Source organism: Neovison vison, chromosome 7, assembly GCF_020171115.1.
Source record: "Neovison vison isolate M4711 chromosome 7, ASM_NN_V1, whole genome shotgun sequence".
Classification (NCBI taxonomy): domain Eukaryota; kingdom Metazoa; phylum Chordata; class Mammalia; order Carnivora; family Mustelidae; genus Neogale; species Neogale vison.
Window position 1 is genome coordinate 150,714,972 of NC_058097.1, and position 21,810 is coordinate 150,736,781.

At 44.4% G+C, this 21,810-nt stretch overlaps 1 protein-coding gene and 1 pseudogene across 1 annotated transcript in view; one reads left to right on the plus strand and one right to left on the minus strand.

Annotated features, from left to right (window-relative positions):
- CLPB (caseinolytic mitochondrial matrix peptidase chaperone subunit B) overlaps positions 1-21,810 on the plus strand; it is a 142,644-nt gene that overhangs the window by 84,057 nt on the left and 36,777 nt on the right. The window lies entirely within an intron of this gene.
- On the minus strand, positions 2,643-2,816 carry LOC122914730 (annotated as a pseudogene).

Sequence of the window (21,810 nt, forward strand, 5' to 3'; positions counted from 1 at the left end):
CATGTACTTGGGCAGAGATAGGAAATACAGGATTGGAGGTACAGGGGTATGACCAGGACTATTTTGAACATTTCCTCCTCTCCCACTTTTCAGATTCCATGGCCCAGTGTTCTGATGATTCCCTTGCTGCTTTTTCCCTTCTTTGCACTCATCTGATGAAACACTGACTAACCCTGGTTAAACCTAGTTTCTTTTTACTTCATGTCTGTATCAGGAGAACTGAATATTGCTGGTGAAAAAAATCACACAACCATGCTAAGTGGACTCACTTCACATTTACAACCGTAAATCTTACTGTCATCCACCCCACCGTACTTGTGAGTACAGTCACCATCTTATTCTAGAGCCTTTTTTACACCTTCATTTTCCTCAGACCTCCAATCCTCTCCTCCAGCTACCAAGCCAATGACCCCACCTCACGCTTCCTACAGAAAATATATTATAGTCAGAAGGGAACTACCTCATCTTCCCACTGCTTCCATTGGCCTACCCCCATCTGTACTTGAATGCCACCCTCCTTCCTCTGCAATTCCTAAGACCAAACCTGCATTTAAGCTCAGGCTCCTGTTTCCTCTGCTTCTCAAGGACTTTGCCCTTCCAGTTATCCCTGATATCTCTTTCATTATCTTTGTTACCCTCTCCGCTGGCTGATTCCAGTCAGCATAAAAATATGCTCTACAATCACCCATCTTAAACAAGAAAGCTAACAAAATTTTCTGAGCCTTGTATCTCCGTGCAACTGCCACCTCATTTCTGTCCATCCCTTCATGGCAAAAGTCCTGAAAAAGAATGATCGCTATTCACTTAATCCACTCCCCCAGCTCCTGTTTTTCCCTCCATCTCAGTGTCAACTTGGCCAAAATATGCATGTGTGTGCCTTTCTCCCAAAATTGGCATCTGCCAGATCTTTCACATCTCAATAAATGATATCATCATCTACATAGTTTTCAGGCCCCAAATCTTGACATCATCCTTGAATTCTCTTTTTTCCTTACATTCCCTGTCAAGTCCTTCAGTAAGTCCTGTCAATTGTATCTCTAAAGCACATCTTGAACCCATCCCTACTTTCCCATTTCCATTAGTGCAGCTCTAGTCCCAAGGTGATGACCAGCACAGCTTCTTGGCTAGTCCCACATTTCCATTTTTGTCTTCCTAGATCCATCCTCCAAATTATAGCCAAGGAGATCTTTTTAAAACATAAATCTTAATCAGTCAGTCAATCAATCAGTCTTGTCATTTTTCTACTTAAAACCTTCCATTGGTATCAACCCACACCAAAATGAAATCCAAACTCCTTACCAGAGCCTGTAAGGCGCCAAAGAACCCAGACCCTGCCTGCCTATGTGACCTCATCTCTAGCCACTCCCCACCCTTGTTCATAGTTCTTCAGTTACATACTGGCCTACTCTTACCCCTCACGTGCACTGAACTCCTTCCCTTGGCAGGGCCTCTGTACCTACCTCTCCCAGTTATTGGGATCATATCCCCCTTGGGAATTCATTTCTCAACTCACATGTCCCCTCCTCAGAGAGACCTTCCCTGGGCACTCTAGTAAAATAGTTCCCCCAGTCACTTTCTCTCATATTATCCCGTTTTTCCTTCTTTCTGCCATTTATCAGTCCCTCAAATGATCATGTTTATTGGTTCATCATCTCTCTCTTCCCCACTAAAATGTAAGCCATGTCTCTTTATTTTGCTGCTATATTCATATCTCCTAGGAAATTAAAAAAACACAGCTGGCTTATGGCAGGTGATTAATAAATAGCTGTTGACCAATCAAGGAACCTGGGGGACACTCTCGGAGAGGTGTGTAGCAGACAGTTGGGTAAATGGGTCTGAGGCTCAAGAAGAAAAGACTGCTAAGTTGGGCATGAAAATTTCAGAGCTGTTCATTTCTCGGGGGCGGTGGAAGTCTGTGAGTTGCCCATGGAGAGCTGTAGAGCTAAAGATACCCGAGGACGCAACTGAAAGAACCTACATTTCAGATGTGAGCATGGGAAGAGCAAGTGCAAGAGATATAAGGAAACTGAGGGGGAAAAGGGGAACAGGAATGGAGAATGGGTTGCTTTAAGGCAGCACTTTGTTCAAACAATCTATGAAAGATCTGTTTCTTTTTGTTGTTGTTTGAATTGTCAATCTGTCATGAACCAATACTTCTGTAAAAAACAATAAAAATAAATTACTGGAAAAATTATATTTTAATAAGGCATACAAAATAGAGGCTTGAATTTGTCATTAGGTTCATCAGATATAAAACTATCCTAAGTTGCTATAAAAGTTTCCAGACATTCCACTGTAGTTACCTCATCAAGAACTGGTATCAGGGCTCACAGACCTATGCCAGTACATGGACCACACCTGAGATATCACCGCCCTGTTGGTACACCTGGCCAAGAAGGGAAGACAGATGAGCAGAATATAGCCTCTGCCCTCAAGTAGCTTGAAGTCCATTGGGCTAAAACATTTGGGACACACAGTCAGACTATGTAGCAGAGAGATCAGAGCACTGCCATTATGATGCAGGCACCCACCTTGCCACCGTCTCACCTCTGTAGGACTTGTGGTATCTCTGCCATCACTTTTTTTCATCTGTATGATGAAGAGATCATGTCAGATCATTGGAAGCTGAAGGTTCCACATGTTGTTTGGTTATAGAGCTAAAAACTCTGCATGCCAATAAGTGTCTGTGGGAGGGATGGGGAGTGATTGTTTATGGGTACTAGGTTTCTTTGGGGCCTGGTAAAAATATTTTCAATCAGCAATAATTGCACCTCGGATAAACCTCATTGGCTACGATACTGCCACTACACAAAGCTGGTAAAAATATTTTAAAATTATATTATGATAATGGTTGTACAACTCTGTAAATATACTAAAAAACATTAAATATATATTTTAATGGGTGAGCTTTATAGTATATAAGTTATATCTCAATAGAGCTGTTAGAAAGATTGAAAATCCTCCATGCCACTCAAAGTCAGGAATGGTTGGGGATGCCCGGCTGGCTCAGTTGGTTAAGCGTCTGCCTTCAGCTCAGGTCATGATCCCAGAGTCCTGGGATCAAGCCTGCGTTGGGCTCCCTGCTCTACCCCCACCCCCCACCCCATCGCCCACCTCACCCCTACCCGCAAATGCTCCTGCTCTCTTTCTCTCTCTCTGTAATTAAAAAAAAAAACAAAGAACCAGAAACGATTGGCTTGTGTGCGTGAGTGGTTGCAGGCCAGAAAGCCAGGAGGACCCAACAGGCCCCATAGCTAAGGTGGTGGTTAAGAGGAGCTCCTCTGTTGTATATGAAAGTTTTCTTTTAAAGAGTACTATTCAAGGGCGCCTGGGTTAAGCATCTGCCATCGGCTCAGGTCATGATCCCAGGGTCCTGGAATCAAGCCCCACATTGGGCTCTCTGCCCTCGGGGGGCTTCCTTCTCCCTCTCCCACTCTCTCTGCTGTGTTCCCTCTCTCATGTGTTCCCTCTCTCACTGTGTCTCTCTCTGTCAAATAAATAAATAAAATATTTTAAAAAGAGTGCTATTCAAAACTTATCTGTAAAATTTTTTGTTGTAAAACTCGTCTTTTCACTTATTTCCTTTTATTTAACAACATTTATGGCATCTCCCTATCCTTGTAAAGCTTAGACTCTGGCAGAATATAGACATTAGGCAAATTATTACAGAATTATTAGCTAATTGTCACTGAGATAAGTATTATTAAGGAAGAATAGAGGGTTCTATGAGAGCCTAACAGGGACCTGATCTGTCTGAAGCGAGAGAAGTCTTCCCTGAGTAAATGTTTTGAGACCTGAAGTGTAGATCTCAGTTCATCACTTAACTTGAGAAAGTCCTATGGAGAATCATCCAGAGGGACCCAGTACTTCCGTCAGGGGCATGTGGGAATGGAGGGGTTCTGTGGTGGTATAATTTCAGTCCACGTGGTAAGTAAAGGTCAATAGGGGTCCTCAGTGACCCTGAGTTCTTCCTCTGTCCTTGGCCTAGTCAGCCCCTCACCCAGTGCAGAGTAAAGAACCCCCAGGGAAAGATATTTCTGTATCTCAGATCCTGTGGATGTAGAGGAGTCACCGCATGGTTGAGTTACAAATCAGTGCCTGGCCACCAGAGCCCAAGCTCTTCAGAGCCGCCTGCCATCCAGGCACCCTCATTTCATCAAGACTGTAATCGGCTCCAAGCAGTCCTTGCATGAGCCTGGCTGGTATCCGGCATGACCTCATCACCGCCAACAGAGGCAGCTGGAGGCCAAGTCTCCCCTGGGTGAAGGAGAGGTCAGCCTTAGCTGGGGCAGGTCTGTTCTCTGTCCAGTATTCTCCTCCACCTGCACTGGGCCTGGAAACAGCTGAGTAGAATTCAGATTTCCTGAAGCAAGGCCATCTGCCCTTTGCTGGCCCAGTCTTGCTCCTTCAGTGAATATGCTTGTGGACAGAGTGCACAGAGAAAGGGCAGCACTGCAGCTTTAAGAAGGGATGTCAATCTGAAGGTCAAGGGCTGCAGAATAGTAGCAAAGTTCCCATCCTAGAGTCAGACAGGGGATTTGCCCAGGACCAAGTTTCGCTACCCAAAAGGAGTTGTGCTTCTAGCATTCATGCTTTCTCTTCCTCTAAACAGAGGCCTGGCAGTGTCCCAGAAGGAGCACAGCAGAGATGCTCTCTGTAGGCTTAAACCATAGACTCCTTCCCAAACATGGTTTTAGAAATGAATTCTTTTAAATGTGGCAGAAGGAGCTTGCCACTTCAGGAATCCTTCAGAATCTCCCTTTTTTTTAAAAAAAAAAAAAAGATTTTTATTTATTTATTTGAGAGAGAGAGACAGTGAGAGAGAGCATGAGCGAGGAGAAGGTCAGAGGGAGAAGCAGACTCCCTGTGGGGCCGGGAGCCCGATGCGGGACTCGATCCCAGGACTCCAGGATCATGACCTGAGCTGAAGGCAGTCGTCCAACCAACTGAGCCATCCAGGCGTCCCCAGAAACTCCCTTTGAAGTAATGAATGCCGTTTGGTTGGAAGTGCTATGTCAGGTTTAGGTGATCTGGCACTAATTCAGCCTTGCTGTGCAACCTTGAGGAGACCCTCCGCCTCAATGAGCCTCTAATGATCTAAAACTAGATCATTGGCTTTCAATCTCAAAGCTTCCTTCTGTTTTCATATTTTGTGACTTTCAATGAATGCCTTCTGATTTATCTAATTGCAAATCTAAGAATTAATCTAATACTTAATTCAGCAACTGTTAAATATTTTCCTGCAGCTGACTGCCAGTATCCCTTTTCTAGGTTCCTCTGAACCTATGCTCTTAAAGCGTCCTGAATAATTTCTTTCTTAAACTTACCACAACATGTAGTCATACAGTTATTTGATCACTAGATCTCTCCTTTGTTATATTAATGTGTTTCCTGAAGGTAGAAGGTCTGGATCTGCAGTGTTTATATTCCCAGCATCCTGCAGTATCCTTAGCACATGACGGGTACTCAGTAAACATTTGTTGAATAAATGTATTTATAATGGGCACTGGACGTTACAGGAAATAAAAAAGAGAAAGAGGCAGGCCCTTCCTTCAGGCTGCACCCCAGTTTGGTGCAGAGGCTCATCAGCAAATCTCACTGAGAACAGTGCACGACAGTTCAGGACTCTAAAATAAACTTACATCAAGGACAGAATAAACGCATGTAATGAATGAGGAGGGAAAGATCAGTGTTGGTGTTGTAGAAGCTTCGTGGAGGAGGGGGACTGGAGGCCATTCCCGTAGGACAGGTAGAGTTCAAACAAGTAGAGGGAAGGAGGAAAGCTTTTCAGGTGCGTCAGTAACAGAAATAAGATTTGCATGTTAGAGAGGAGGAAGAAGCGGGCCCCCTGCTGGATTATGGGTAGGGAGTGTGAAGAGCCTTGGGGATGAGCAGAGGACTTAAACTCCGCTTTGAAATTAATAGTGCTCCTGAGGTGACTGTCGTTTGTTTAGTGACTAGTGATTTTTACTTTCAAAATTTTATTTTTTTAAATGTATTTTAGAGAGTGCAAGCACGCGCGCTTGAGGGTGGAGGGAGGAGCGGAGGGAGAAGGAGAGGGGGAAGCAGACTTCTGCTGAACACAGAACCTGACAGACTCAGGGCTCAGTCTTACACCCTGAGATCATGACCCGAGCTGGAACCGAGTCAGACACTCAACTGACTGAACCACCCAGGTACCCCAACAGTGATTTTTACTTTAAAAAATGTACAAGGTAAAAATTTCAAGTGGTACCAGAATATATATAGTGAAAAAGAAGTCTCCCTTCCACGTCCCTGGTCGTCGTCCTCAGAAGCAACCATTGTAACTTTTCTTACATATCCTTCCTATTGCTGCTGTGAACAAATGAGCAAAAACTTAGTGACTTAAAACAACTCAAGTTTATTATCTTAAAATTCTGGAAATGAGTCTAGAATGGATCTCAGTGGACTAAGAGCAAGATGTCAGGAGTACATTACTTTTTGGAGACACAGAGAGAATCTGTTTTCTTGCCTTTTCTAGTTTCTAGAGCCCGCCCACATTCCTTGTCTCATAGTCCCCTTATGTCTTCAAACTGGCAGTGGTCAGTTGGTCTTTCTCCTTTATCATTCTGACATTGAGTCTTCTGCCTCCCTTTTTCACTTTTAAGGACCCTTACGATTACATTGTGCCCACCTGAATAATCCAGGGTAATCTTCCATTCTCAGAGTCAGCTGATTAACAACCTTAATTCTTTTTTTTTTTTTAAGATTTTATTTATTTGACAGAGAGAGATCACAAGTAGAGGGGGGGGAGGGGAGGAGGAAGCAGGCTCCCCGCCTAGCAGAGAGCCCGATGCGGGACTCGATCCCAGGACCCTGAGATCATGACCTGAGCTGAAGGCAGAGGCTTAACCCACTGAGCCACCCAGGCAGCCCAACAACCTTAATTCTATCTACAACCTTAATTCCCCTTTGCCAGGTGATTTAGCACAATCACAGGTTCTAAGGATTAGAATGTGGATATCATGGGGGAGGCCATTATTCTGCCTACTAGACTTTCAGAGATATTTTATGTTTTATTTTTCTTCCTGTTTTGAATAGTTAATACTAGTACACAGTACAAAATTCAAAAGTTTTCAGTTAACAGTCTCAATCCCACCTCGTCACAAACCCAAGTGGTTTCTCCACTGTATTTTTATGACTTCTTTTTTAAAAGATTTTATTTATTTATTTGTCAGAGGCGGAGGGTGCGTACACGTAAGCACAAGCAGGGGGACTGGCAGGCAGAGGGAGAAGCAGTCTCCCCGCTGAGCAAGGAACCCGATGTGGGACTCAGTGCCAAGACCCTGGGATCATGACCTGAGCTGAAGGCAGACATTTAACCCACTGAGGCACCTAGGTGTCCCTCTTTATTACTTTTTCCCTTGAAATTAATAAGCAGTCTGTGGGGAGACAGTTTTAAGACTAGGCAGCTATCCTGCTCCTCATCAAAATTTCCCTCTGGACTTAGCTTCCATTGATTATTCTTTTTTTTTTCCCATTGATGAGTCTTTCCTGAACCAGTCGTTTATACAGTGGTTGCAAAATGAATATTTTACAACTTTCCCAACTCCAGCACTCACTCCACATTGACCACTCAGCACCTGAGGCCAGTGTGGCATACCCCAATTTTTTTTTTTTTTAAGCATTTCCGTATTTCCTGGGAGAACAAGATGTTCCCCTCTTGTGTCCACCTTGCTGCTGCCCTGGAATCAGCCATTTCTCTCAGGAGCCCTAAGACTTTTTTTTTTTAATTTTATTTATTTATTTGTCACAGAGAGAGAGAGAGATCACAAGCAGGCAGAGAGGCAGGGGGGTGGGAAGCAGGCTCCCCGCTGAGCAGAGAACCCAATGTGGGGCTCGATCCCAGGACCCTGAGACCATGACCCAAGTGGAAGGCAGAGGCTTAACCCACTGAACCACCCAGGTGCCCCGCCCTAAGACTTTTTAATGAGCAATTGTATTATATGCTGAAACCCGAGTACCATGTTTGCTTATTACCCCTTCTGTTGACAGGACCAGGAAATATATATGGTTATATACACATGTGCATACACGTATGTGCATATACATATTTATACACATATGCATATTGCATGTACATATTTTTGAAATCCTGAATACCACTACCTCCCATTCCAGTCCATCCCCACTGGGTTCTTCTTTGTCTTCACACATTTCTTCTTTATATGCCCCTTCTTCTGTAGGGAGAATGCTGGCTCCAAACAGCACTGATACATTTGCTCATTTTCTTACTCCTGTAATATATCTAAGAAGGCTTCATCCTTGCCTCACCTGTTCCACTCTAGAAAACAGGCCTACTAAATGAAGTTCAGATCAGGGTTTGTTTGCAGTTCTCATGCCTACTCCATCCAAGGCTAAGAGTATAGAGTCAGATGCTAGCTTCATAAGTTACTTGGGTGGTATTTTTTCCCCTTCATTGTGAGTCTTAATCATTTGAAATACAGTTGGGTTAATTTTTCAATTCACTTGTAGTTTTCAGGCTTTTCTCTCTTACCTGTTTTTGTTTTAATTTTGTTGTTTGAACTATATAGGAAGATATATTCAGAAAAGTAAAACTCTCTCCTGTATCCCTTTCTACCCTTTTTCTGCTCCCCTCAGTGAGCCTGACCCCATGTTTCTTTGTATAGGTAAATTATATGTATTTTTAAATATACCCTTTTTTCCTACACAAGAGGTAGCGCACGATATATGCTCTTCTGCAGTCTGGTTTTTTAACATAACCATATTTCCTGGAAATCACATGATAGCAGTTCACAGAGGTCTTCCTTGTTCTTTTTTATAGCTGCATAGTATTCCCCTGTGTGTTTGTATTGTATTTCCTATGCTTAGACATTGAGTTTTCCAGTATTCTTTTAGTTACCAATAATGGTACAGTGAATAACCTCTACACGTATATTTGGGATTGTTGGAGGTGTGTCTTTATAGTTAAGTCCTAGAAGTGGTATTGCTGGGTCAAGGGGTAGATGTATATGTCCTTTAGTTAGATATTATGAATTTCTCCTCCACAGAAGTTGTACCATTTTTGCATTCCCACTAACAATGTTATATGAAAGTGCCTGTTTTTCTCACCTCTCCCAACAGAGTGTATTGTCAAGCTTTTACATTTTTGCCAGTCTGGTAGGTGAGACATAGTGTCTTAGCTTAGTTTTAGTTTGATTCTCCTGTTATGATTAAAGTTAAGAGCCATTTCGTATCTTCTGTGAATTGTCTTTTCATGTCTTTTGCCTGTTTTTCTATAGGACTTTTGGTCTTTTTCTTTTTCTTAATTTTTGAAATTTCTTTGTATGTTAAGGATGCAGCCTTTTATCTGTGATCTATATTGAAATATTTTCTCCCACCTTGGACTGATATGTTTTTAATATTTCCCATATAATTTTGATACACAGCCAGGATTGCAAACCACTGGAATAGTTTAAACTGTGCCAACTGGAACAGTTTCTTTTTTTTTTTTTAAGATTTTATTTATTTATTTGACAGAGATCACAAGTAGGCAGAGAGGCAGGCAGAGAGAGAGGAAGGGGAAGCAGGCCCCCTGCTGAGCAGAGAACCCGATTCAGGACTGGATCCCAGGACCCTGAGATCATGACCTGAGCCGCAGGCAGCAGCTTAACCCACTGAGCCACCCAGGCGCCCAACTGGAACAGTTTCTTTTTTTTTTTTTTTTTAATATTTTATTTATTTATTTGACAGGTAGAGATCACAAGTAGGCAGAGAGGCAGGCAGAGATAGAGAGAGAGGTAAACAGGCTTCCCGCCGAGCAGAGAACCCGATGCAGAACTCGATCTCAGGACCCCGAGATCATGACCTGAGCCAAAGGCAGCGGCTCAACCCACTGAGCCACTCAGGCACCCCCGCTCTTATCACTCTTTTTTTTTTTTTTTAATAATTTTTTAAAAATTTTATTTATTTATTTGACAGACAGAGATCACAAGTAGGCAGAGAGGCAGGCAGAGAGAGAGGAGGAAACAGGCTCCCTGCTGAGCAGAGAGCCCGATGCGGGGCTCGATCCCAGGACCCTGAGATCATGACTGAGCCAAAGGCAGAGGCTTTAACCCACTGAGCCACCCAGGCACCCAACTGGAACAGTTTCTTAAAGGAGATTACATACAGAGAAAGGATCATGAGCTGAGGACTCAGCCTTGGATGTTACCCATAACCTGAGACAGAAGAATGAACAGGAACCTGCGTAGGAGATAAAGTCATGGATGTTAGGTATCATAAAAATCAAAGTGGAAAAGAAAAGAAAGGAGGAAGGATTGGTCAGCAGCACTGATTACTATAGCCATGAGGAAGAAGAAAGAGTTGTTGGGTATGCTAATGAGGTCCATACCTCTGCCTTCCAACACTGCTTCATCCCCGCTTGTTCAGGCTGAGAAAATACTCTCCTGATCTCTTTGATTTCATCTAGCAGTATTTCCAGGGACTGGGCTATAGGAGGTCTCACCTAACAAATAGAAATTGAAGGAACATAGCCCAACTGCATCATAACTGAAGCATAATTACTCAGTTAGTAAATATTTATTAAGCTCCTACTGTGTGCCAGCTACTATTCTAGCCACAGACTGTCACAAGACCTCACTTTAAATGTGTGATTCTCTTTCTGAAAAGTTTCTTTTTCCAAGTCCATCCATCTGGTTTGTCATGCAGCCTCAACTGAGGCAAACTTGGTAAAGTCCTTAGAATTAATTAGAGAAAAATCCTTTTGAGGGGAATGGAATCATTAGCACCAGTTAGAAGCTCTGAATCAAAAATGGCCCTCTTGGTGTAGCCTGCAAGTCTATTCCCTGCCCTCTCCTTCCTCCTAATCTTCCCACTGCCCTTCCACTTTTATTTTTGGTGACTGTTGCCTAGTGACCAGAGTTGGCCAGAAAGGAAGGAGCATAAACTGAGAGTCCTTGTTAGCAGTGGCTTCTGTTTTTTTTTAAAAAGCCACAATTTTATGAGGGAGATGAGTAATTCCTTCAGCCTTGATGGGGGGTTGAAAAGCAGACATCAGCAGATGAATGGTTCCTGCACCCGGGACTGGAGCCTGTAGCATATAATATCATAAAGATACCCACCTCCACACTCCTGATTCTCTCCCTACTAGGAAGTGTAGTTAGCAAAAATTAGTTAGCAAAAATATTTCATTGGTTTCTGTTTTTCCAAGTGTTCTCGAAGCTGCCTCTAAAGAAGGCCTCCTGCTTTCCTGAAGGTCAGAGCGAAAGTTTGTATATTTTAGTATACAGTTGGCTCTTGAACAATGCAGTGGTTAGGGGCGCTATGCAGGCAAAAATCTGCTTGTAACTTTCAACTCCCCCGAGAGTCAATGATTAATGGCCTATTGTAGATCAAAAAAGTCTGACCAATAATATAAATGGTTGATTAACATACATTTTGTATATTATAGGTATTATATACCATATTCTTGCAGTAATGTAAGCTAGAGCAAAGGTGTCATTTAAAAAAATCATAAGGAGGAGAAAATAGATGTATAGTACTATCTATCAAAATAAATCCATGTGTAAGTGACCCGCACAGCTCAAATCTGTGTTGTCACCTGGGCTTCATTGCAGTAAGCCTGGCTCAACCACCACTTTAATGTACCAGTTGCTCTCATGCAAGCAGAAGGCTTTACTTAGCTTTGGGAATAAACATGTAAGTGGCAGTGTAAGCCATCTCTTGGTAAACCCTCTTCTCTGCTGTGGACATTAGGCTGGGAATGGTCAGCAGAAGCTTAAACATCTGGTCAGGTCAGTCCTTTGGGGTGGTTGATGTTTTATAGACAACCCATCAAGATTGATTGGCCTCATAACTGAATTAGCCAGATGTGTGGGCATTGTGTGCCCTCTCCTCAGCCTCCCTTCAATGTTGTTAGACAGAAGCAGACATGCGATTAGCATGTTTGAAGATTATGTGTTTTCAGTGCATGAACAAAAGCTGCTGCCTTCTGCAGAGACTGTGGCTCTGCCCCAGACGTCAACAGTATAATTGTTGACTGCTAAATTCAGCCCAGACCCCAGGCTTGGCTGCCTTGGTCTCAGCTGTCATTTGTGGGCGGGGGTGGGGGAATGCAGAAGCCCAGGGACCCAGGCTCTTATTATGTGCACTTTGAACTCTGCTTTATCCCGAGTCATTCACTTCCATGACAGTTGCTCCCAGCTGCTTTCTGGACACAGAACCTGATGCCACTTCTGAGGGTAGTCTGTGCTGGATTGTGGGGAGAGAGAGAAGTGGGCTGGTCTCCTGAGAGTCCACAACGCCAGGAAACTTGCCCAAAATGAAAATGAGCTGAGGATCCCTGTACTCCTAGTGCTTATTCCGCATGCTATTCGGAAACATCTCTCATCTAGAAAACCCCTACCTTAGGTTGCATTGAACAGAAATCCTTGGCAGGAATAAGGCAAACCCTATTTCCCACCTAACACTATATATGAATTATGTTTGAACACTTATTTCCATGCTATTGTACTACCTCTTTTCTAACCAGACTAGCCCACATATTTGCCTTACAACAGGCCAAGCATTTTCATGTCTCCAATACCTCTGCTGATGCTTAATATTCTGTAGACTCTCATATTCAGTGTATCTAAACCCAACCTTCCACAGACTCCCCCATATTCATTATTTGGTGACTGGAAGCAACAATTATTGGTCACCAAACAAGAAAGTATTGTTAAGTCTGATGACTTCACTCTCACTTTTTATCAAGCATGTCTGTCTTAAATTTTCTCTCCCTTTTGTCGGCTAAAGAGATGGGGTGGGGGGCTTCGCATTCAGTATGCGGTCTCTGCAATAGACCATTGGTGAGATGCATTGTAGGAAGGAATGCCTAATAATGGTAATTGTACTAAAAATAGCAATAGCTATCATTTATTGAGTCCTTACTGTGTACTAAGCTCTATACTATGGCTTTTTTCCCCTCTCTTAATAATTAAAATAATTGAATTTGATACTCTTATTATCTACATATTCCATATATATAAACAATGGCACTGTTAAGTAACTTGGCCAAGTTCCACCACTCACTAGCAAGTAGCACAGCCATTGTGGTCTATCTCTGCTTATGATCTCATGAGCAGAATTACCAGTCTATATCCCCAGAGCCTCTACAGGGTCTGGCATAAAATAGGTGCTCTGGAATGTTGGTTGGTTGAATGAATGAATGAATCCATGTTCTTCCCATTGAACTTGCTTTCAGGCTTAAAGGGGGACTGGCTGAGCATTTGTAGCTTATGCCAAGAAGTATGGATTTTGTCTCCTCTCCTAATACCCAGCTGTACACAGACATGTTCCTTCCCACTCAGTAACAAACTGCCTGGAACTCTTTCCTGGCTCATATTTACAAGAGAATGTGATAAATTCTGTATTGATCCCTCCTGTTCCACTGTAAATTTTGCAAAAGATGATTAAATAGAGCAATAGAGTCTGCAGGCATTGTGGCTCAATATGTTGTGGAGTGGCGTATCGACCTCCTCCATCCAAAGGCAGCCAGCGCCTATCCCTGCTGCCCCAGACCAGTAATTAAAATCCTGTGAGACTGGGATTTAAAATCCAATCATATCCCTGAATCAAGGCTTCTAGCCTCCCCATGTGACGAGTGCAATAAGGTAACGGCAGGAGCATGTTTATGTCTGTGCTGAAGCAGTCCCCATAGGGTGGGTAAGAAATGGAGAGTTGGGTAGCCCTGCTGGCTAAATCACTTCACCCTGACATCACAGCCACTTGTAAGACAATCTGTAGGTACATAAACAAGTCCCCGCCAAAGATCAGATCTCAGGCTCTAAGAGCAAAATATCATGCACGGAATTCATGAATTGTGTTTTCAGTGTACACGTCTGTTCCCACAACCAGTAGTTGGTTTAAGCAAGTGATTTGGCTTGATTAAGCTATGGCCTTTAGTAATCAAATATGTGTTTGCATTTCTACAGCATCTCTTTGGTTTAATCTAAGCTGAAGCCAACCTTCTCTGTGCTGAGGCCTGTAATCGAGGCACAAGATATTCTTGAAATAAACTTATCCATCTTCTCCCAGCAGGACCAGAAACTCTTTAAGAGCTGGGACAGTGTTTTCTTTTTTTCTTTCTTTTTTATTTTTTATTTTTTGAAGATTTTATTTATTTATTTGACGGTTGGGGGGATAGTCACAATGAGGCAAAGAGGCAGGCAAAGAGAGAGGGGGAAGCAGGCCCCCTGCAGAGGAGAGAGCCTGATGCGGGGCTCAATCCCAGGCCCCTGAGATCATGACCTGAGCTGAAGGCAGAGGCTTAAGCCACTGAGCCACCCAGGTGCCCTGGGACGGTGTTTTCTTATTTACTTTTGAATTCCTAGCACGTAGCTTGATGCCAGACACATAAAAGGTTCTCAGAAATGAATGAACAGACATAAATTAACAATTAGTCTTGGGGAAAAGAAACTCCATAAACTGAGGTATAAGTAGTAGATCTACTAGATGGTCATCCGCTCAGTGCTTGAACAGTTCTAGTGCTGGGGAACTCATTTGTTCCTGAGGCTGCTCAGAATCTATCTTTGGATAATGATTAGGAATTTCTTATATTCAACCAGAATCTGCTTCCAAGGGCCTTAACTTTACTGCGGGGCTTATGTAGAATGAATCTAATCCTTGTTCCACTGCTGGCCCTTCCAATACCTGAAGATGCAGTCATGTTCTTCTGAGCTATCTTTTCTCCAGCCTGCACCTCCAGTTCCTTAACCCATTATTCTCATGTGGCTTCCCAAACTTTTTCTACTTTTTAAAAAGTATTTTACTTATTTTTTTAGTAATTTCTACACCCATCATAAGGCTTGAACTCACAACCCAGAGATCAAGAGTCACGTGCTCTCCCAGTTGAGCCAGCCAGGCACCCAACCCTTTCCTATTTTGATCACACTTCCCAAACCATCTCTACTTTGCCTCTCTTCTAAAACCCGTGACTTCCCATTTATTTCCATTACTTTTCATATCATTTGTTTCAGCTCTTAATGTCAGCCTTCCACCAGGTGTATCTGGCTCTTCTCACCATAATCTGATGCCTACAGGTTTGATGAACAGACCGTCCTGTGATATTTTTGTCAAGGATAAACATACTAAACAGGACCAGCCCTATTTGCTACCACTCAGAACTTCCTTCCAGGTCATCTATGATCATTCCCCTTGGGTCTGGTTAGTCCACCAGTCACTACTAACCTTCCATACTGTACTGGCACCCAGCCCACAATTCTCCATCATGTCCTCAGGTTATCCTGAGACACCCCATCAAATGTCTGATGAAGTCCACATTTGCCCTGACTACATCTATTGAGCACAGATAATCCCGATGAAGAAAGGAACTGAGGTTAGTCTGGCATGACTTGGGTTTCTGTGACCCCATCCTCATTGCCTGGTAACCATCACCATTTCCTTTTCTAGGCAGTCACAGGGCATCCCTTTAGTGATACATCTGATTTTGGAGATGAGGCGTGTGTGTATAAAAAGTATGTGATCGGGGCGCCTGGGTGGCTCAGTGGGTTAGGCTACTGCCTTCGGCTTAGGTCATGATCTCAGGGTTCTGGGATCGAGTCCCGCATCGGGCTCTCTGCTTGGCAGGGATCCTGCTTCCTCCTCTCTGCCTGCCACTCTGCCTGCTTGTGATCTCTCTCTGTCAAATAAATAAATAAAATCTTTAAAAAAAAAAAAAAAGTTATGTGATCAGTTAGGTACTTTAGGGGTTCAAAGGAGGACTCTGGGTGGTGAGCAAAGGGGAGTTTGCCACCACTGAAGAGAATAGTGACACCTCTGTGTGGTCTAGTCCTCCTGGTCACTTGGAATTGAAAGTCTGGGGTAGAGCCTAGGACTGTGGGCAGGTGGAAAGAACCCTAGACTGTAAGGCTCCAATCTTCCTTTTTCCAGACTTCTCCAGTGTTTTTTTCCTTAGTGCTGACTCAGTGTAACACCTCTGCTCTTCCCCAGCTGGTGCTGTGCTTTCCTGTCTCTCCAACTACACAGTATGTAGCTCTCTTGTAATGGGGGGAGGGGAGTTGTCATCCTCATCCCCTTGTCTGCCCTCACCACACTGCATTGTCACTGTTTCCGTTCCTGTCTGTCTCCCATCAGTCTGGGTTCTGCCCAAAGGCAAGAACCAGTCTGACCCTACTGTGTACCCAGCACTTAGCCTAGTGTCAGTTTTCAGTGGGTTTTAATAGAATGGCTGGGTCCAGTCATGAGGCAGTAGCTCTCTATTCCATGAACTTTAGATATCCCCCTCTCTGCAGGCAAGGGGTCTCAACTGACTGTGTCTGTTGGAGAGTTAGGAGTTACAGATAATCTTCTAGGATGTCAGTTAATGTGGGTCACTATTCACCTGGTCCCCAGTTGGGGAAGCCCCAAATGAAAGGAAAAGGAAACGGCATCTCGTACCCTATAAAGCTGTCAATCTCAAAGCTACCTCTAGAAATCTCCTGTATCCTGGTTTTGGAGCATCTCAGCACACTGGAAAGGAAGAAGAGAGATGATTTTTTTTTTTTTCCTGTTTTTGAGTCATCAGGTCTTTGGAAGATAGCACTATGTGGTGGAAAAGCAGACCTGGCTTCTTTAAAAAACAACAAAAAAACTGATTATGTAAAATTGTGTACAAAAGAAAGAATAGTGTAATAAATCTGTGCTTTAAATTCCAGCTCTACTGTTTGTCTGCCGAGTGACCATGGGCAAATTATTTCAGCTCTCTGAGCCTGTTTTCTCTGAGTCTTTGTATGATGAATAATTCAGACACTATGTACAAAGGCCTTATACCCAACAAATGTTAGCTTACCTCTTTTCATCTTGCTCTTCTGCCAGACTCCATTAAATCGCCTGGAAAATGGGGAAAATAATACCTCTTCTGCTTTCTTCAGATTGTTAAGAATGAAATACATGGAAGGAGTCAGCACAGGGTATGGCATGTAGTGAGTGCTGGTAAAGCTTGTTGGTCACAAGGGAGGCGGATCTAGAGGTGCACAGGTATGTGTGTGTATATATCTTGAGAGTGCTTACTGCTGTGATTTATGGAAATAGCTCAGGACAAGACGTCAGGGAATTGGGGCTCTTCATGGTTCCACTCATTCTGGCAGCATTCTGGACAGATCTCTTCTTTCTCTGACCTGAGGAGCTACAGGCATACTAACTGTGAGGACTAAATGGGGATGGGCCCCCAGGAAAGGGAGGGTGTTGGAAAGACAACAGGATCCCATGGACAGACAAGAGAGCACTGAGAGCTGGAGGGAGGTAGAGGCTACCCATAGGGAGGGACCTTGAAGAAGGGGTAGTCAGGGAAATAAGGAGCAGGTTCCAAGTGTGAAGAGTGGTTCAAACAACAGGGTGGAGACAGGGAAGACTTGTGGTTTTTCTGACATGGTCATTCTGTCTTTCTAGGAATGCTTCCTTGGTGGGGAACTCACATCCAGAAAGAGCAGATCCTTCCACACTGACATCTCTAATTATAGGGGAATTTTCCCTTATATTCAACAAAAAAACCTCTAATTGGGGGTAAACAAACTGTTGAAATAGTGAAAATCAAGATGAAGATGGTAAAGGAGCTAGCAGTAAAAATGGAAGGAAGAGTGAATATAAACATTATTACAAAGAACATTGTACCGTCTTTTTCCCCCCAATCATTTCCAAGCTTTTTGTTTTACTTGGTCCAAACAAAACCCCTAGAGGTAGGCAAGGGAGCAGTTGTTACCACCAGAGAAGTGAAGAAAGTGTCCTGGATCACACAGCAGGGAAGTGGTAGCCCCCACCCATGCAAACTCCGCCAACCCTCCTCCCACCCCCACCCACCACCACCCTGCTTCTTGCTCTTTTAGAGAGCTGGGAGCTACATGCAGGGGAAGGGGTTAGTCAGGGAAACTCATTGGTGGTAGACCTGGATCACTAGAAGGTCAAAATGGCTGATAGAACCACAGGGGTCGGGGTCAGTGGGGAGTGTATGAGCATGTCAATGTTATTAATAATACAGCTTAACACATTTGTACACTGTTGTGTTTTTTTAAAGCCTTCTTATCCTAACATTATCTTCGTTGATATTCACAGAAGCAGGCAGAGGGCCAGAACAAGTAGTGACAGGGGTAGAGGGAGTAACAAGCCCCCTCCCCCACCCTAATTTTAGCCCTTTCCCAAGGAAGGGCAGGTGAGCCAGTCTGTCCTACCTCTTCCTGCCCACTTCCCCCCACAGGGCCTAGAGAGTGTTGGGCCTGACCTGACCTAATTTTCCAGAGAGCTGTCTTGGGACCAGGAAAGAGACTAGGAGCTTTGGCCTACAGGAGTCAGTAACAGTCATACACTTGCTGTCAGAGGGCTCTTCTGAGGCAGGAAGAGCAGCCATGTTTTGTGTGACCTCAGAAGATAGTCCCTGGAAAGAAATCCATTCATTTGGTTAATCTTAGTGAAACCTGTTCTTTGCCAGGCCCTGTGCTGCGTAGCAAGGATACAGCAGTGGATCAGACATGATCCCTGACTTCAAAGAGCTCTCAGTGACAGACTGTTTCCATGCAGAATGATCAGTAAGGTAGAAGCAGAAGGGCCCGTGGGAACACAAATGGTGATACCAAACCTGGGATGGGAGGGAAACCAGGAAGGTTTCTTGGAGAAGCCTGAACAAAGTCTTTAAATATGAACAAGTGTTTTCTGGAAGACTAAGGTGGGAGTGGGTTTGGAGGGAGAAGTTGGGGCTCATATGAAACTGAGTTCTGTCCTTGGTTTAGTGGGGGACCCCTTAGAACCATGAGCTCAAGGCTAGGCTCTGGGCGTAGTCAGGCAAGCCAGGGTGAGACCACCTGTTTCTGATGTAGTGGAGGGGAATCTTTTCTTAGGGACTTGGAAGAGCTCACCATTAAGGTGTTTTTCCACTCAGAAAATCTATGATTGTGTCAAACCAAAGACAGGCACTATGCCAGAGAAGAGCAGGGGGTTCCCTGGGTCCCAGTTGGCCAGACTTCTGTCCTACCAACACCATTTCTACTGCTTTACATGATAAGACCCAAGCCAGCACTAGTACCAGCCAGGACCAGCCCATACCACCCCCACACACATACACCTTACTTTGCTGACCCAAGCCCTATTGACAGATCCCCCAGAATCTGAAGGAATTCAAGACAAATGGTTAAGAGGATGGAGTTAATAAAATTTGAAAAATTGAGGCCTGTCACTCCACTAAACTTTTTTCAATACCACTGACAGAAACATATTTCCCCAATGAGTGACCTTCCACAGCTGTAGCGGGCAGGCACAGCCGCAGCAGTGCTGCCAGGAAGCCATTCTGCTATTTATCAAATATTATAAGCTGGGACACACTAATCTGGCGCAGGGAGAGGAGAGGAGGGGTCCTGCTCTATACTGCCTGGGGTGCGCCAGGTGTTGGCCCCAGCCCCAGACAGCCAGTGGGAGGTGACGGATGGCCTGCGATTAGCACTCCCCACCTCCCTTCGGCCCTCTCACTTGCTCCCAGAGGCCTGACCCTCTAGACCAGCTGCTCGGCCCGGAGGGGCCCTGGGTAGGAGACAAGGGGAGGTCAGGCCAGGGCACGGGCCATCCTGATGCCCCCGGAGAGGGCAGACGGGTGACACCCAGTGTGGTTATTTATTGGAGTATAATGGTTTGTGGCCGTTGGTCGTGGAGGTGAAATCGATCAGTTGTAAAAGTCAGGTTCTATCAATTATTACAGCAATTAGTCAAGTCAGAGCAAGGGTGTGGGGGGCTGGGGGACTAATATTAGATGGACATTTTCCATGGTGCCCCCACTTCAGCCTTCCTAAAGTGGGAGCAGAAGTGCTGCCCTGAGGCTCCAGAACCTTGGAGAAACCGGCTGGCTTCCCCCCTCAGGAGTGGCTGGGTGGGGATTGACTGAGAGCCTCCTGAGCTAGAGATTGGCCCAGTACTGTTTTAAAAGCCATCCCTGTGCTCGCTGGCCCAGGTGCAGAGATGTCCTACCTGTCCCCCATCCTGTCGTTTATGAGAAGTGACATGACTCCTACTAGAAATTACTCAGTGGCCAGTGTTTATGGCACACATTTTTCATTCTGTAAGCAAATATAGATCACTGACAACACTTGTTTGACGCAGCTAATCTCATCCTCTGTTCTTTCTCCCACTGTCTTCCTCTCCCACTTTTCCTTCCTTGCCTCCCTCTCCTTCTCTTTCATTTCTCTTCTCCCCTTTGCTCCGCTTGTCTTTCCCTTCTATAGGTCTCTCCTTATAGATTCCTCTTTTCTCCAGCCCATATCTAGTGACTGAGTTCCCCTCAAGGCTACCTAAAATGGAGGCCTTTCCCCTGCTGAATTGTAGCTCCCTTTTGGCCCTAGCCATGATCTAGGAACTTGGGGGGAAGGGAGGATGCCATCTGCCAGTGGCCCTCAGCCTTGTGGACCCCTCAGTGTTGAGCACCAGGGGGATGCTGGGTTGGGCTGTTAAGGCCAGACTAGGTAAACAAGCACCTTAGTACTCCATTCCTTTCCGCACCCCACCCCACCCCCCGCCGCCCAGCACTGTCTGTCTTTCCTTCAGCGCACACGGACATTCAGCCTGAGTTGTGGTTGTTCGGTCATCTCTCATCCCCATTAGCTTCTGGAAAGCTGAGATTGTGCCTTCATGCACACTGTAGGTAGCGTCTAATCGTAAAGACAGGAAGAGGAGTCTGCACAAGAGATAGCCACAGGGGTGTGAGGAAAATCTAAAAAAAAAAAAAAAAAAAAAGGTTTTATAGAAATCAAAGGAAAATGGCCAAGATATCACTTGCTTCAAAGTGGTCAGGAAATAACAAAAGAGAAGACTATTCCTTGGCTTTGCCAGTCTCCCATCATCCTGCATCCAGAGCCCTGCAAATACAAAGCCCCCAGTCACCACCAATAGAACTGAAAGAAGGAGGCTCCAATGGAGCCCCTAAGGACTTGGCTACTAGTTAGGAAGAGCACAGACACCCTCCTTACAGGGAGGTACCACTTGGTCCTGTAAGTGGTGAAAAGCTGGGGAAGGGTATTTCCGCAGGGCTGTGTCAGAGCCGCCCCATGGGAGCGTGGAGAATTGGAATTGAGAACACCTGGCAATGAGTTGGACTCCTGATCCAAGCAGATAATTAGCTTTGTGACCTTGGCCTAGTTGGTTCAATTTTCTGGGCCCCAGTTCTCATGTCTGTGGCATGGGGATTTAAATTTCTTTCTCTCAGCTGTGGTTGCAAGGGTTAAGTGATACAGTGTACATGAAGTGCAGAGCTCAGTGTCCAGCACATAGTTAGTGCTCAGCAAATACCCGTAGCCCCCGTGACCACCACTCCTACTAGATTTATAGCCAAGAGAGACTCAAAGACTTGTACGCATACGTTCATAGCAGCCTTGTTCACAATAGCCTAAGGGAGAAACAACCCAAGTGTCCATCAACTGATGCATGGTTAAGCAAAATGTGGCCTATCCAGAGAATGGAGCTTTACGCATCCATGAAAAGGAATGCTGCATTCCTGCTTTCATGTTGCAGCATGAATGACAGCTACTACAACATCAGTGAACCTTGAGAACATGCTGACTGAAAGAAGCCAGACGGAAAAGGCCATATATTGTATGTTTCCTTTTATATGAAATGTCAAGTATAGACAGATCTATAGAAACAGAAAGTAGACTAACGGTTGTTGGGTTTAGGGGGAATAGAGGTATCTGATAATGGTTATGGGGTTTCTTGTCAAGATTATGAAAATGATCTAGAATCAGTGGTATCTATGTATAATCAGTTGTATATATCTAGAGTGGTTGTACAACCCTGTAAGTATATTTAAAACCAGTGAATTTTATACTTTAAAAGGTTGAATTT